The sequence below is a fragment of the Miniopterus schreibersii genome (genome assembly GCF_964146895.1).
Source record: "Miniopterus schreibersii genome assembly, chromosome: 3".
NCBI lineage: Eukaryota > Metazoa > Chordata > Mammalia > Chiroptera > Miniopteridae > Miniopterus > Miniopterus schreibersii.
Genome location: NC_138103.1, coordinates 58,478,216 through 58,491,708, shown reverse-complemented (window position 1 = coordinate 58,491,708; position 13,493 = coordinate 58,478,216). Strand labels below are relative to the sequence as shown.

The 13,493-nt window shown below is 38.4% G+C and overlaps 1 long non-coding RNA gene across 1 annotated transcript in view; it reads left to right on the top strand.

Moving 5' to 3' along the window:
- LOC308554690 overlaps positions 1-10,502 on the top strand; it is a 36,187-nt gene extending 25,685 nt beyond the window's left edge. Inside the window, exons 3-4 of the long non-coding RNA XR_013998434.1 lie at positions 7,437-7,527; positions 9,654-10,502. This is a non-coding gene — a long non-coding RNA (uncharacterized lncRNA). The remainder of the gene's footprint in view (positions 1-7,436; positions 7,528-9,653) is intronic.
- The last annotated feature ends 2,991 nt before the right edge of the window (positions 10,503-13,493 follow it).

Here is a 13,493-nt window from a genome sequence, read left to right as displayed (position 1 = left end):
TGCTCTTCTGTGAAGCTTGATATAAATCACTGGTTTTACCTGAAGGCCTATATTAGTCTAGCCATTCACAGACACTTTTATGTATAATTGTTGGGTAATAGTCAATGTTTATTTTTGTAATAAATGTTTCAAAGCTACTGTTCTCTAGGGTTCTTGAATAAAGGAAGATATTTATCTCATTGGAATCTTAATTGAACTACAATGAAAATGAAACACAATCAATAAAATATTAATGCAGGCATGTTTGAAGATCAGCTACTTAGTGGTTAGGCCCACATCTATCATTCTTTAACTTTCTGAAGGTCAATATATATCAGAGTCAATGAGTTAACCAGCAAATCGAAGACACAATATCTAATTGTAGGTCTATTATTAATTCCTTACTAACTTGCATGACTTGTTAATGAGACAGTATCTGCCTATTCTTTTTAAAACCTCTAAGACTGGGTTACTACTTGAAAGTCTAAGCTTATTGAACATTGCTAGATGTCCCTGTAACACTCTAGGAATTAGAATCATAGGATGTTAAAGCAAGAAAGATAGATCCCTCCTCGCCCTTTCTTTTAGAGAAAGAGACACTGGAAATCAGTGAAGACAATAGAGTTGCTCAGTGTCACACAGTGAGTGGTGGAATTAAACCTGAAACTCAGATCTCCTGGTTCCCAGGCCCTTGCTCTCCAAAACACTAAGTTGCTGAATTTCAAGATCCCAACCCAGGGTCTGGTTTTGCAGATACTGTGGGCAATTTGCCTTGCAACTTGTGGGCCTGGCTGACATTCCTTGTTTTCTAAACAAAGTGAAGTAGGAATTAAGTAGGTGAAGGCAAAAGGGAGCAGCAGAAGCTTAACTAAAAATTCTATTTCATAAGAGACAGACTCATAGAGAGCAGGCAGACAGCTCTGGTGTGGGGGGAGGAGGTTATGGGGTGTGGGTAGAGGGACTGAACAAAAAAATAAATGAGAGAACTCATGAGCATGGACGACAGTATGATCACTGTGGTGGGGGAGGGGGGAGGGGGAGGGGGGAGAGGGCATAGATAAATGGGATGAAAAATTAAATTAAAAATAAATAAATAAGAACTGTTTCACAGGTGCTGTGGCAATCTTTTTGAGGCTACTTTTGGTAAGGGTTAACCATCTATCTCCCATTCAAAAGTGATTGTCTAAAGTAACTAGCATAAACTTTAATCCTATGAAAAGTACTACTTCTAAATTCCAGGCAGATAGATGGAACTCCTTGGTATTTCTGCCAAGCAAAATGTATTATTAAAAAATATTGAACCTGGCTGGGCGTGGCTCAGCGGTTGAGCGTCGACCTAGGATCCAGGCGATCGGGGTTCGATTCCCAGTCAGGGCACATGCCCGGGTTGTGGGTTTGATCAACGACTCGCTCATCATTGATGTTTCTCTCTCTCTCTCTCCCTCTCCTTTCCTCTCTCTGAAATCAATAAAGATATTTAAAATATATATATATTGATATCTCAATTGTCATGATGGTGTTTATGTTTGCAGTAGAAGTAAAACAATAACTATGCATTTTTGCACTGATTTTCCATTGCTCCACTCTATGTGAGTCAGCTTTAATTAATCATTTACTTCAAGCCAGACAACAGAAGGATGATAAGCTTTGGGTTGTGTAACTAGAAGCACTCTGCAGAGGAGGAAGCAAAGGCTTTGAATTCAGGTGTTACTCCGTGTCTAATTGTTCAAGCTTATAGCAAACAAACAAACAAAATTATAAACAGAAATAGCTATTCATTTCCATTTTTAAATCATTCACTTCTATCATGTAAATGGTCCCTGGGCACTTAGAGCAAGTTAAAGATGCTTGAGTAAGTTTTGCATTTTTACCAAAATAGCATCAATTCTCTATCAAAATACAGCTACTTTGTTAAACTGATCCCAGCATTTACCTTTCAGCTCTGCCAAAAATAGTTTGGACAGATCCAACAACATATTTCAATTGGATTGCTAAAAGGTCTTTTGCAACAACCAAACCAAGTTGCCCAGCTGAATCCTCATTCTGCTCTTACCCTCATTACCTCTCTGTGCCTGAACTACTTACCCAGAGTCATGGAACAGGGAGAGGAGTCAGCTCTTCCTACAAGATATTTGTGTCTCAGCTTTTCAAAAAGGAATGTACCTGTGTCTTTTTTGTGTCTGTAAACTAAAATTACTGATTTGTAGTATAATAAACTCTTATAGCTGGCAGAAGCCTTGGACAACATTCAACCCAGTGTTTCCTAGGTTGAGGAATGTGTACCATTTGTGTGTACAGGATAATGTTAGGAGGCATATGGATATTGAATGACACAATGAGAAAATCCACTTCCTTTCAGGTTTTTTGAGACTTCTAATGATATCATGAAGAAAGTCTCAGGCTGGTGCTGACAAAGAACTTGCTAACACTTTTCCTTTTTGAGAAACAGAAGGCAAGCCTCAGGCTCAGAGTCTTCAGCAGATAACTATGTGGAACAAGAATTTAATAACACTGTATGGTTTCCATTAAATTAATTTTTTCCAGGTTACCATCTATTTATGGCATGGACACAAAACTTCCTTTTAAAACACATTTACTTAAGTTAAAAATAAGTTAATTTAAAGTCAGAAATTAAGTAAAAATTTGTGCAGTGAGTACAACAATGCAAATATGACGAAAAAGCTGCCATCACTGATATGATAAAAGTCACGAAGCTGCTGTGGGAATCACTGCAGCCAGGGAGCCAGAGACCAATTTCTCACTGAGCTGCTATCCCAGAGGGGGCAAGAACCTTCCACATAGAGGGAACAGTTACGCAGAAGTGCAGAGTATGAAAGTTGAAGATTTTAAGCTCAAGAGGTAAATATTTCAAGAACTCAAATGTGAAGTCAAAGTTCATAAATTTTTTTCCCTCTCCAGTTTTTTAAGAAATTTAATTTGTCAAGAAAGCGATATCATTTTGGTCTGATGCACTGTTTAATTGCTTCAATGACCAGACTTAAAACTTAAATAGTCTTTTCACACTATTCCTCCTTCACAACCTCTGCTGGGCCAGAAAGGTTCCAGGAGAGAAGGGAGCTTACACTAGGAGCTCTCAATAGTGGCAGACTGGTAACTTTTTTCAAAACATGGATTCTCATGAAAAAGCATGTTATAAGATGCTTGAGAGACTGAAGGATCTCAAAGGGAAGGTGGGGGTGAGGGAGTGGGTGGGGAGAGATTAACCAAAGAACTTATATGTTTATAAGCATAATCCATGGACACAGACATGGTATAGGGAAGGCCTGGGAGTGGGGTGGATGAGGGGGTCAATAGGAGTGGGGAAAGTAGGCATCTGTATTACTTTCAACAATAAAGATAAATTTAAAAAAAAGATGCTTGAGGACAATGGTATAGATGTTATTAGGAAACTGGATGGAATTGGTTAGTGAAACCTGAGGTTAGTAGGTCAAATCCTTGGGGTTGAGAGGTTGTAAAATGCATATAGAATCATGTATGTGAGGCAGGAAGACAATAGTATGAAAGTGGAGGCCAGTGTTTTTTTACAAGTGATTGTGAAGGGTAGTGAGGTTGTTATAGAAGGGCCCTTTATATCAGGAGACATGCTGGCATGACATGAGGTGTTTGTACATTTTTTAAAGCATTAGGGTCATATTTTTTTACTTTCCTTATGATAGTCATTTTACATTTAGGCGATCAAGTACCACTGTATAGAAAATCATCTACTTTAGGTACCTTTATATGTTCACTCAAACTGGCTCTATGGAGCAGACTCTTAGATGCTAGGGATAAAAGGAAAAAAGGAAAGAAGAAAGGAAAAAAGGCAGGAAGACAGGAAGGCAGGAAGGCAGGAAGGGGGAGGGAAGGAAGGAAGGAAGGAAGGAAGGAAGGAAGGAAGGAAGGAAGGAAGGAAGGAGGGAGGGAAGGAAGGAAGGGGGGGAGGGAGGGAGGGAGGGAAGGAAGGAAGGAAGGAAGGAAGGAAGGAAGGAAGGAAGGAAGGAAGGGAGGGAGGGAGGGAGGGAGGGAGGGAGGGAGGGAGGGAGGGAGGGAAGGAAGGAAGGAAGGAAGGAAGGAAGGAGGGAGGGAGGGAGGGAGGGAAGGAAGGAAGGGGGGGAGGGAGGGAGGGAGGGAAGGAAGGAAGGAAGGAAGGAAGGAAGGAAGGAAGGGAGGGAGGGAGGGAGGGAGGGAGGGAGGGAGGGAGGGAGGGAGTTGGAAGATACCATGACCCACGCTCATTTTGGGGAGGCACTATAGCAGTGGGAATGGTTAAAGTTCAAGATTAAGAGAAATCATTCCAGTGGAAATTGCACTCCATAGAGTCATTGTAGACTATTTCCTTTAGAATGTATAAACTTTTTCTCATAGAAATATCAGGATGCCGTAGAAGTGGCTGTCCAGGAACATGGCTAGAGGAATACTTCAATGGTCAGGCCACATGGATGGAGCCAAAGCACCTACTTCCTATCCCTCCTGCTCTAGCCACAGCATAAGGGTAATTCATCAGAATCAGTGATCTTTTCAAGGAGGCAATAGTGAGCCGACATCTAATCTTACTATATGTTTTAAGTAAGTTATTAGCTCACATCAAAAGAAAGATGGTCATTGCCACTGATATTCGATTACCCTACACAATAAAAAGACCACGTAAGGCTACATGTAAAATTTTCATGTGATTCCAGGAGTTCTTGGATCACGTTTTGAGAACCACTACTTCATTGTACTTTATGCTGGTGTCTTCTTGGATAGTGTATGTCTGGGATATATAGATGGAAAATTTATGCTTCTAGTAAGGCCAGAGATGGAAACTTGAGGTATGCAACTTTCAGGAAAATTTTAGAAAAGCTTCAAGTTAACGTATGCACACTCTACTCACTAGGTTGCTTGGAAATGATTTTTGATGAGAATAAATTCTTTTTGGAAAGTGTAAAAAGTTACCTTTTTTTCATTGTGATATTCAACATTTCAGCCATATAAGCACATTTTTATCAGAGATGCTTAATCATTTTTTGGTTTACTTTTCAAGAAGCCTGAAGAAAGTTTGGTTTTTCTATGGCTTTGGTAAATAAATATGTAATTAAGGGAAAGACCACCTCATTTTAAATTTCCATTTATTTATTTTGTTGTGTGTTTTTTTGCAGAGATAGTATATTTACTAGTTTCTATTTCCAGTTTTTGTCATCAGTATAATCCCTCTCTGGGCACATGGATAACACCCCCCCCCCCCACACACACACACACACTCCTATGCATATCCTCTCCTACCGTGATGTAAAGTTGAGGAGTTTGTCATTCTAATTGCCACTGGTTGAAATCCTTGTTTCAAAAAAAATAATGAAACAAATTGAGGAATCCTTAGATTTTACTTTACATAAGCATCCAGCAAGAAAGATATGCTTAATGTAAAACACTGTGATGATCTGGACTAGATTTCCTATCCAGCAGGAAGGTGTATAGCAGAATAAGCTGCCAGGAAATGAACCAATGGGGCGCCATGTTATGATTGCTTTAAAGGGGGGAATATTCTACAGCCATTATTTCAAATGCCTGCGGAAATATAGTTTAGTTCATCACCACCTTTTCCAATTATGTTTATGTTCAGCTCCAAAGTACAGCCTCTGCTTCCTTGTTTAAAATGCCACCAACAGAACTAGCACCTTCATTAACACAAATATGTTTACAGTGCCCAGAAATGATGGTGGAAATATAGAAATCTTTTGTTATTTATAAACTAGACATACCTCAAAGAGGGGTCCCATTAACTCTAGCTTAGCTTTTAGAATCAAGCCATTGAAAACATTACCAATTTTAGATTTCTCATGAAATTTTCATGTTCTTATAATAATAATTATTATTATGTAGATAAAACAATCTTTTTATTTCTGAAAAATATAATTTGAGTACCTAAGTAGATTAGGAATTAAGTAATAGTTTTTAATAAATTAATTAATTAATGTAAACACTACTTTTATTTTTATTTTTTTGGAAATTTTAGAGGTTCAAGAAGGAATAAAATGAAAAATATGTAAAGAATGGCCCAGCTAAACAGAAAGAAGCCTTTGCAAGTACTAGGCTGTGAAGGACAGCTTTAAGTCTTTGGTCCACCCCAGGAACCAGGATATTATCTATAAATATTATTGAGTCTTCCTTATGGAGGTGCATTTCCTTGACAACACCTGACCACAATGTTTTTAACATTTAAAGATCATAAAAGAGATAATTAAGACTAAGAAAGTGATGAACCAACTGCCTTCTGCTTTGACCTTCATCTCTATTGTCCAGGTTCTCTAGTTTTCAAAGTTGATACATTGACTTTTTTATTCCCATGTTTAGCTGTTGACTCATTTGACTGTACTTTCTGATGTTTCTAATTTAGTCCAAACATGGATCATCATTTCCTTTCTTTCTCTTCAGCTACTCCTTGCTGCCCTTTTGGTTATTCACCTTAATTCCCCCTTTCCCATACTCAGAAGAAAGAATTCTTTAAAGGAGTATGTGCTGTCTCACCTCACCTGGTCGCTTATATCCAACTGCCCTGCTTCTAACAGCACAAGGGACACACCGTGTGCCATTGGAATGAATGATGATTACTGCCCTGCTGGCTTCAGCGGTAACAATCCTAGTTGATTCCTCACCAGCACCTCTAAATCAAAGTAGGGAAGGAATGGTTTTATGGTACAATATACCAGTTTAAAGATATAGGTCTGGTCTTACTGCTTGAAGCCATAGGTTAGAAAAAGAGAGAACCATATATCTTTGGGTCTGAACTGGTGACCTAGACATGAGTTCCAGCACCTGTTAAACACCCCAGAGCTATTCTAGCCCTTAAAGTGATTTCTCACTGCCCCTTTGAAAACAGATGTTAAGGAGAAAAGGGACACACTGAAAACCAAGCAAGAGCTAAAGACCTTTAGGAAATCACTCTAATACTTGCCCAGCCACACTCATGAGAAGACTCACTTTATTGAATCCATACTTGATCAGAATGACGTCTCAGAAGACACGCCGTTAAAAAAAACTCTTGCTCACAGAAAACATTTTAGATAATGGAAGGAGGAAGAGCCAAAGCTGGTGACTGTTCCATGTCCTCATGCCTTTCTTTGTTCCTCTCACTAAAATTCAAGCAAAGTATCACGGGGAGCAGAATGTGGCGGCATGCTGGGAAACCCTCAAGATTAAGCAATGAGGTCAGAGTATGGGCCCAAGGTCTGGTACTAGGGGAAGCTCTTTTTCTCTGTGAATTTCAACATCTATTCATACATGGAAATAATAATATCTGCCACACAGAAGTGTTGTAAATATACCTTTGTATGCTGCGATGGTAATATTGGACATTATTATTGTTTTTTATTAGCAATAAATAATTTTGATGTGATAGATCTAAATAATTAAAGTCCCAAAACCTTGTTTTATACCAAACTAGATGTATGATTTCTTTGGCTTTTTTTCTTTTTTTCCAGAAATTCATAATCTTCACATCTTCTGGGATGCAGTATATGGAGTGCAAAGAGCTCAAACATTGGAGTATGAGAGATCTGAAGTCAAACTCTGGTTAGACACTCTGAATTAGTTAGTGACAGTCAAGGCTCCAACCTTGGCTTTCCTTTCTGTAATATGGGGCTGAAATCTATTTTGCAGAGTTTTGGAAAGGATTAGTGATAATGTATGAAGGTCTCTAGCCTAGTGAATAGTTCATAGTAAACAACCATTACATTATAGGATAGTTTTTGTTTTTTTATGGCCTCATATTATCATCCACAATATGGGTTTGCCTTTGTTCACAATTGCTTTATAGGTCCTCAAGTATTGTACTTGAGGGATAGTAAATGCTGACAAGGTTGCACCTTGAAAAAGATAAGTCCTTTGGATTGATTAATCATTAAATGGTAATCTGGTGGGCTCAAAGATTCTTTTTTGTTCAGATATTCTAACTAGAAATTCTTTAGAAACTTGAGTTTCCGAGACATGGCTACTGCCTTTAGGAAGCTTACATCCTAGCAGGAAGTATTTCTTTCTCTAATATCTATGTCCAACCAAATGTTGTCTTTGTATGGTGACTGGGCTATGAAGTAAGAAAAGCAAAAAGGCTTTCAGAGGTTAGACAGAAGTCTTTGAAGTCATCATTCTGTCAAAAGGGATAGGTGATGGGGAACTGAGTGAGTGGGGGGAGAATTAAAATCTGTTAACTGTATTCAGGCACAGTACCAGGCAATTCACATTCATTCTTTTAGTTAATCCTAAAAACTATCCTATGAGATGGGTTGAAACAATTGGTAATCTCAAAGAGGGAAACAACCTTGTCTAAGATCACATAAGCCATTCTTTCTGTGTACATAGCCCAGAGGGCTTATCTTATGCTTTAACCTGCACACTTATAGCAAGAAGAATGAATAGCTATTTCAGATGTGCTAGTGTTTAGTATTCAATGAAAGGAACTCACCCAACATTAATTTAATCATAGAAATATGGTACAGAATATACCATAATTAAGATATACATCTCAGTCATTTATCCTTTTATTTAAAAAATATTAGTAATTATTGCCCCCCCTCCCAGTAAAGCTTTATACAAGCATTCCTCAGGGACATTGTGGGTTCAGGGCCAGGCAACCATAAGGCAAATATTTACAATAAAGCGAGGCATAGGAATTTTTTGGTTTCTCAGTGCATGTAAAAGTTAAAGTTATATTTACGCTATACTGTCCAATAACTTGTCTAAAAATCAATATACGTATCTTAATAAAAACACTTTATTGCTAAAAAATGCTAACCATCATCTGAGCTTGTTGGAAAAACGGTGCCTATAGACATGCTCAACACAGGGTTGCCACAAACCTTCAATGTGTAAAAATCACTGTATCTATGAAGCACAATAAAGCGAAGAGCAATAAGACGAGGTATGCCTGTAAAGCAGTCATAGGTAATCGGTGTAGTCAGCCATGAGCGCCGAATTACAGGGTTTAGCAGAAAGGATAGGATATTTTTTTCCCTCATGCATCAACAAATCTGAGGATGAATAATCCGGGATAAAGAAGAAGGGTGGAGGTGTGAAGAGATAAGGAATCTGTCTTTTTCCTTTTCTTTTTCTTTCTTTCTTTCTGTGTGTGTGTCTTCTGAACACAACCTGAGATGGATCCTCTTAACCAGAGACCTGCTGTACAACTGAGTCTGTCTCTTTCCAAGAATGTTCTGCAAAGCCCCAGCTAGCAACTTCACTTTACGTCTTGTTGGTCAGAATCTGTCACATGGCCACTGCTAAGAGCAAGGAGAACTGTGTTGTGGTTTGGAATGTGAAAAATGAAAGGAAAAGAAAAACATTATCCGTGGGGCAGAAAGCTACTGGTCTTCCCTGGGCTATGTCTGATGCCACAAAGGGCAATCTGGCTCTCCTACTTACTGTGAAACTGCATTCAAGTTTCTTGACCTCTGTCAAACTTAGCTTCCCTGTTTATAATACAGATATAATTTCAGTGCTTATTTCAAAGTATTCTTGAGACCATTTTATACGTTAGTGTTAAGCACTTAACATAGTGCCTGGCACATAGTAACTTTAATAAATATGAGCAACTCTAAAAATAATCACTGCTATTATTAAGTATAACACTCATACTTCTCCGTGTCTAGAGTGAGCCTTTTTTACATACTGCCTTTAGTTTTTTGTTTGTTTGTTTGTCCTAGGAATACCCATTCTGAGCTCTGGATGTGTGCTCTGAGAAGGCACCCATGACACAGACTACACTGGACACCAACTCAGATATTGGGGGAGGTTCCATGACAGCTGAGTTCAGACGTGCTGATCACTGGGCTCCTTGGTGCAAAGCTGCTAATAATCTCTCCCCTCAAACTGACGGAGGCTGGTGCCGCCCTGAAGCGTGAGAGATGCCATGCCAATTTACTCCAGGTCTTTATTGTTGAAACTCTTGCATAATGACATCTTTAGTCATGTGAAAATGCAAAATAAATTTCAACTATATGGTATTGTTTATGCTCATCAGAAATGTTATTTGTCTTTACAAAGTCTGGTTTCAATAAACTGTCTATGTAATGGATATTAAATAAACATGGAATTTTACACATTCATGATATTTGGTTTCTTGTTGTGATTTTGATGAACTACACTTTCAAGCACTGTCAGTTCATCCTTACTTACAAACAAAACGTTTGCTTGTAGCAGAGTGATGTAGTGACTTGCTTTATTTTAAGATAAGTCAACTTTTCTATTCAATGTTTAATGTGAAACTGACTCAAAAATGTTCTTTTAGGCAACATTTACATTTCTCTCTGTATAACATATATTATACTATTCTAACTTAATTCTGTGAGCTACATAAACCAAAGACATTCTAATTCTGTTTTTAATGTATTTTTCCAAGATAAATAATTTATAATGCACTAATAAAACTAAGGAGCTCTTATTAAAACATATTATATGACCTACTAAAATTGATATATGGAAATTGACTCTCTTAAAGGTAATTTTGTGAAATTATTTTGTATAAAATTGACTTTTTTATATGAATTCTTGACAACAAATATAAAACAAAAAAGAACTTGAAATCTCTCTCTCTCCATTCTTCTTCATGTTGAAGAGAAGTAATCGAATATTTTCTAACTTTATGATTTTGGGGTTTCTTCAAAAAAGAAACCAGATGAATAGTAACCATTTTAGTTGTGCATATCAGCATCTAGCTACCTATTTAAAATAAAATTTCTTTCCCAAATACACTTAATCTTTTCACATCTTTAAAGTGATACCGTTTGAGTATTTTTTTGTGAAATGTTTTTATTTTGCCATCCAGGGGTAGAAATGTCATGTTTTTTCTGTTTGTTCATTTGAAAGCTTGAAATAAGTAACCCTGAGCCCATGTTCCTCTCCTCATAACAGGCACCCTGTAAGCACTCAAATGTATCAAATGAGATAAGAAAAGCTATGAAAGGGCAAATAAATATTGTAAACATTAAGGTTCCTTTAACCTTGAAAGGGCTTATTTTAAGTGAGTACTCATGGCATGGCATGACCACTAATGTCATCACGGCGGCATGTATCTGACACTCTGCCTTTACAGAGAGGCACCGGGAAGATGTTGGGGAAGGAAAGCTGACTGGTGTTCAGAGAGGGTTTCAAACAACAGGGTGACGATGTCTTCATACCTAGCGTCTGGTCTTTGGTTTCAAAGTTGGGGTGATGGTTGAAAGAAGGGACAGAAAAGTGAGGAGGGAATTAAAGAATCTGAAGAGTAGAGATAAAGGAGTGGCAGAAGTTTATAGGCATTTAGGTGTCAAAATGCTGATTCCCAGGACCACACTTCCGAGCATCCCAGCACCCATTTGCAAGGACCAGCAGGATTTTAAAAAAGAGTTAGAACTTTAGATTCCATAAAAAATGCTTTTCTGTGCCATTTCTTGGGTTGGGCTACTTTTGTGGGTGACTAGCCTCACCCATTCCTAGGATTCTTTCCCTTTGACTAGCTCCATTTTTCAGGCAGTGACCTTTCCCTGACCTCGGCCCCTAACTCTGGGTCACCTTGTTGTAGCCCTGGTGTGGCGCTGAATAGAGGGCTTACCAGATTGTTGGCACCGGATAAGTGGTACTGAGCACAATCGTCCTCTTTCATGAGTGAGAGGGAAGCTGCCTTTCCTAGGGTTCAGAGAGCTCAGCTGACTTGGGCCTCATTTTGTTGCCTAGTAATTTTCCCTCTGGCCAGATCTGCAAACTGGTTGCCTTGCAGGAAGGTGACATGCACCACTGATGCAAAAAGATTAAAAAAAAAAAAAAGACTATTGGCATCAAAAAGACTATTGGCATCAATAGCATAACATTCAATGGTACTTAAAAACATTCTCATTTTATGGTGAAATAGGTCAATTATTTGCCCCAAATAATTAAAAAGTTTAATTGCTTAAACTTAATCTCAGGTCTCTTTGCATTCCTATGTTATTTAATTATACTCTTCCTTTTAGTGGAATCATTATCTGAACACTAGCTTTGCTAGTTTTCTAATCCATTCCCTAAATTACCCTAGGAAAGAACTTCCTTTACCTCAAAATGAAAACAACCTGTATCTCCCAAGTTTTCAAACAGTGAAAAGAATTGTTTAATTAAACCTCAGTCAGGGACTGTAAGTGACCTCTATCCTTGCCTCTGTGTTGCCACCTATCCATGACTCTACCAGCAGGATGGTCATGTCTGAAGTTCTAGACTGTTCTGCTGATATTTTCCAGGAAGAAACCTAATAAGTCATAAAGCTGAGACGCAGTGTTACAGTGAATGGCAAATTCTGACATGTCACGTTGAAATGCAAGACCACTGTACCAGCCTGTCTCTTTTGAATAAATAAATACGGCAGTATCGGCAATTTCCCAGGCTACCTCTCTATATTCTGTATTTGCCCCCATTCTCAGGATGTCAGCACTAAAGAGGGACAAAAAAGAAGGGGGTGAAAAAAGAAGTATCTCAGTAGCCAATGGGAGACATCAAGATAATCCCTTACCTTGCCATCCAACTTTGTCAGTTGTTGGAAAATGTGCTTCAAATTATTGTTCAAGTGAATAGACTCATGTCCTATGTTTGGACATTTAATTAGTCCTAAGGGTGGGGGGAGTGGAAGGTTTTAATACCATTTTGCTATGTAAAATACTCGTGAATATTTCCACCATATTAGGTAATTCTCCATCAAATATACTTGTGATTCCAGGTGGCCTGGCCGAGGTTCGGAGAGCTCAGCCATCAGTGAACGTTAGCTCCGTGCGGGACACATTTTGCCCTGTGCGCTCTAAAGCAATCAAAGGAGCCTGCAAATGTTCTTCAAAGACCACATCTAGAATATTACTTCGTTAAGCATCTCCTTGGCGTTCATTCTGTTTTCCACTTTGAATTGCTGCATTTAGTTTTGTAATGACCTTCTATAGCAAAGAGGTTTTATTAACTCTTTGATCTTCTAGCTTTGGGATAAAAACAAAGAAAATATAAATGAACACTTTGTACACTGTCTTATAGAGGAGGCCAGAAGAATAAAGGAAATATGTTTTCATCAAACAGATTGGTCTGTGTGGAGACTTCCAGCCCTTCCTGTTATTTTCTCCCGTTAAGCAGAATGCTTATCTATGTTGTACATGTGTTTGTTTTAATGTCGTCTGCATAACTAGGTCTTTGTTTCTCTTCTCTCCAGCTCCCATAGATGAGGTTAGGGTCAGATATCTCTTTGTGGATTTTCTTTTTAAGACACTCCATCCTTGGTTTCCTCTAACCCTAAGTGCAATTCTTGGGAAATCTGCCATCACGTTTATGGGATGCTGGCAGCAGTGCCCTGTTTCCAGGCGTTCCTTTGTGTGTGTCTATGCGAGTGGGAAAGGGGAGATGATCCTTGGCCAGGTAGTTACCTAATATTGCAATGAAGGAAAAAAATGAGAACACTTTGCATGTGAATCCCAATTCTGTACTTCATTGTAACTGTGTCTATATATTCTGGAGTGAAATCTCAAAATTTAATTATCTTGCTCCTAAAGTGCCTTTCACAT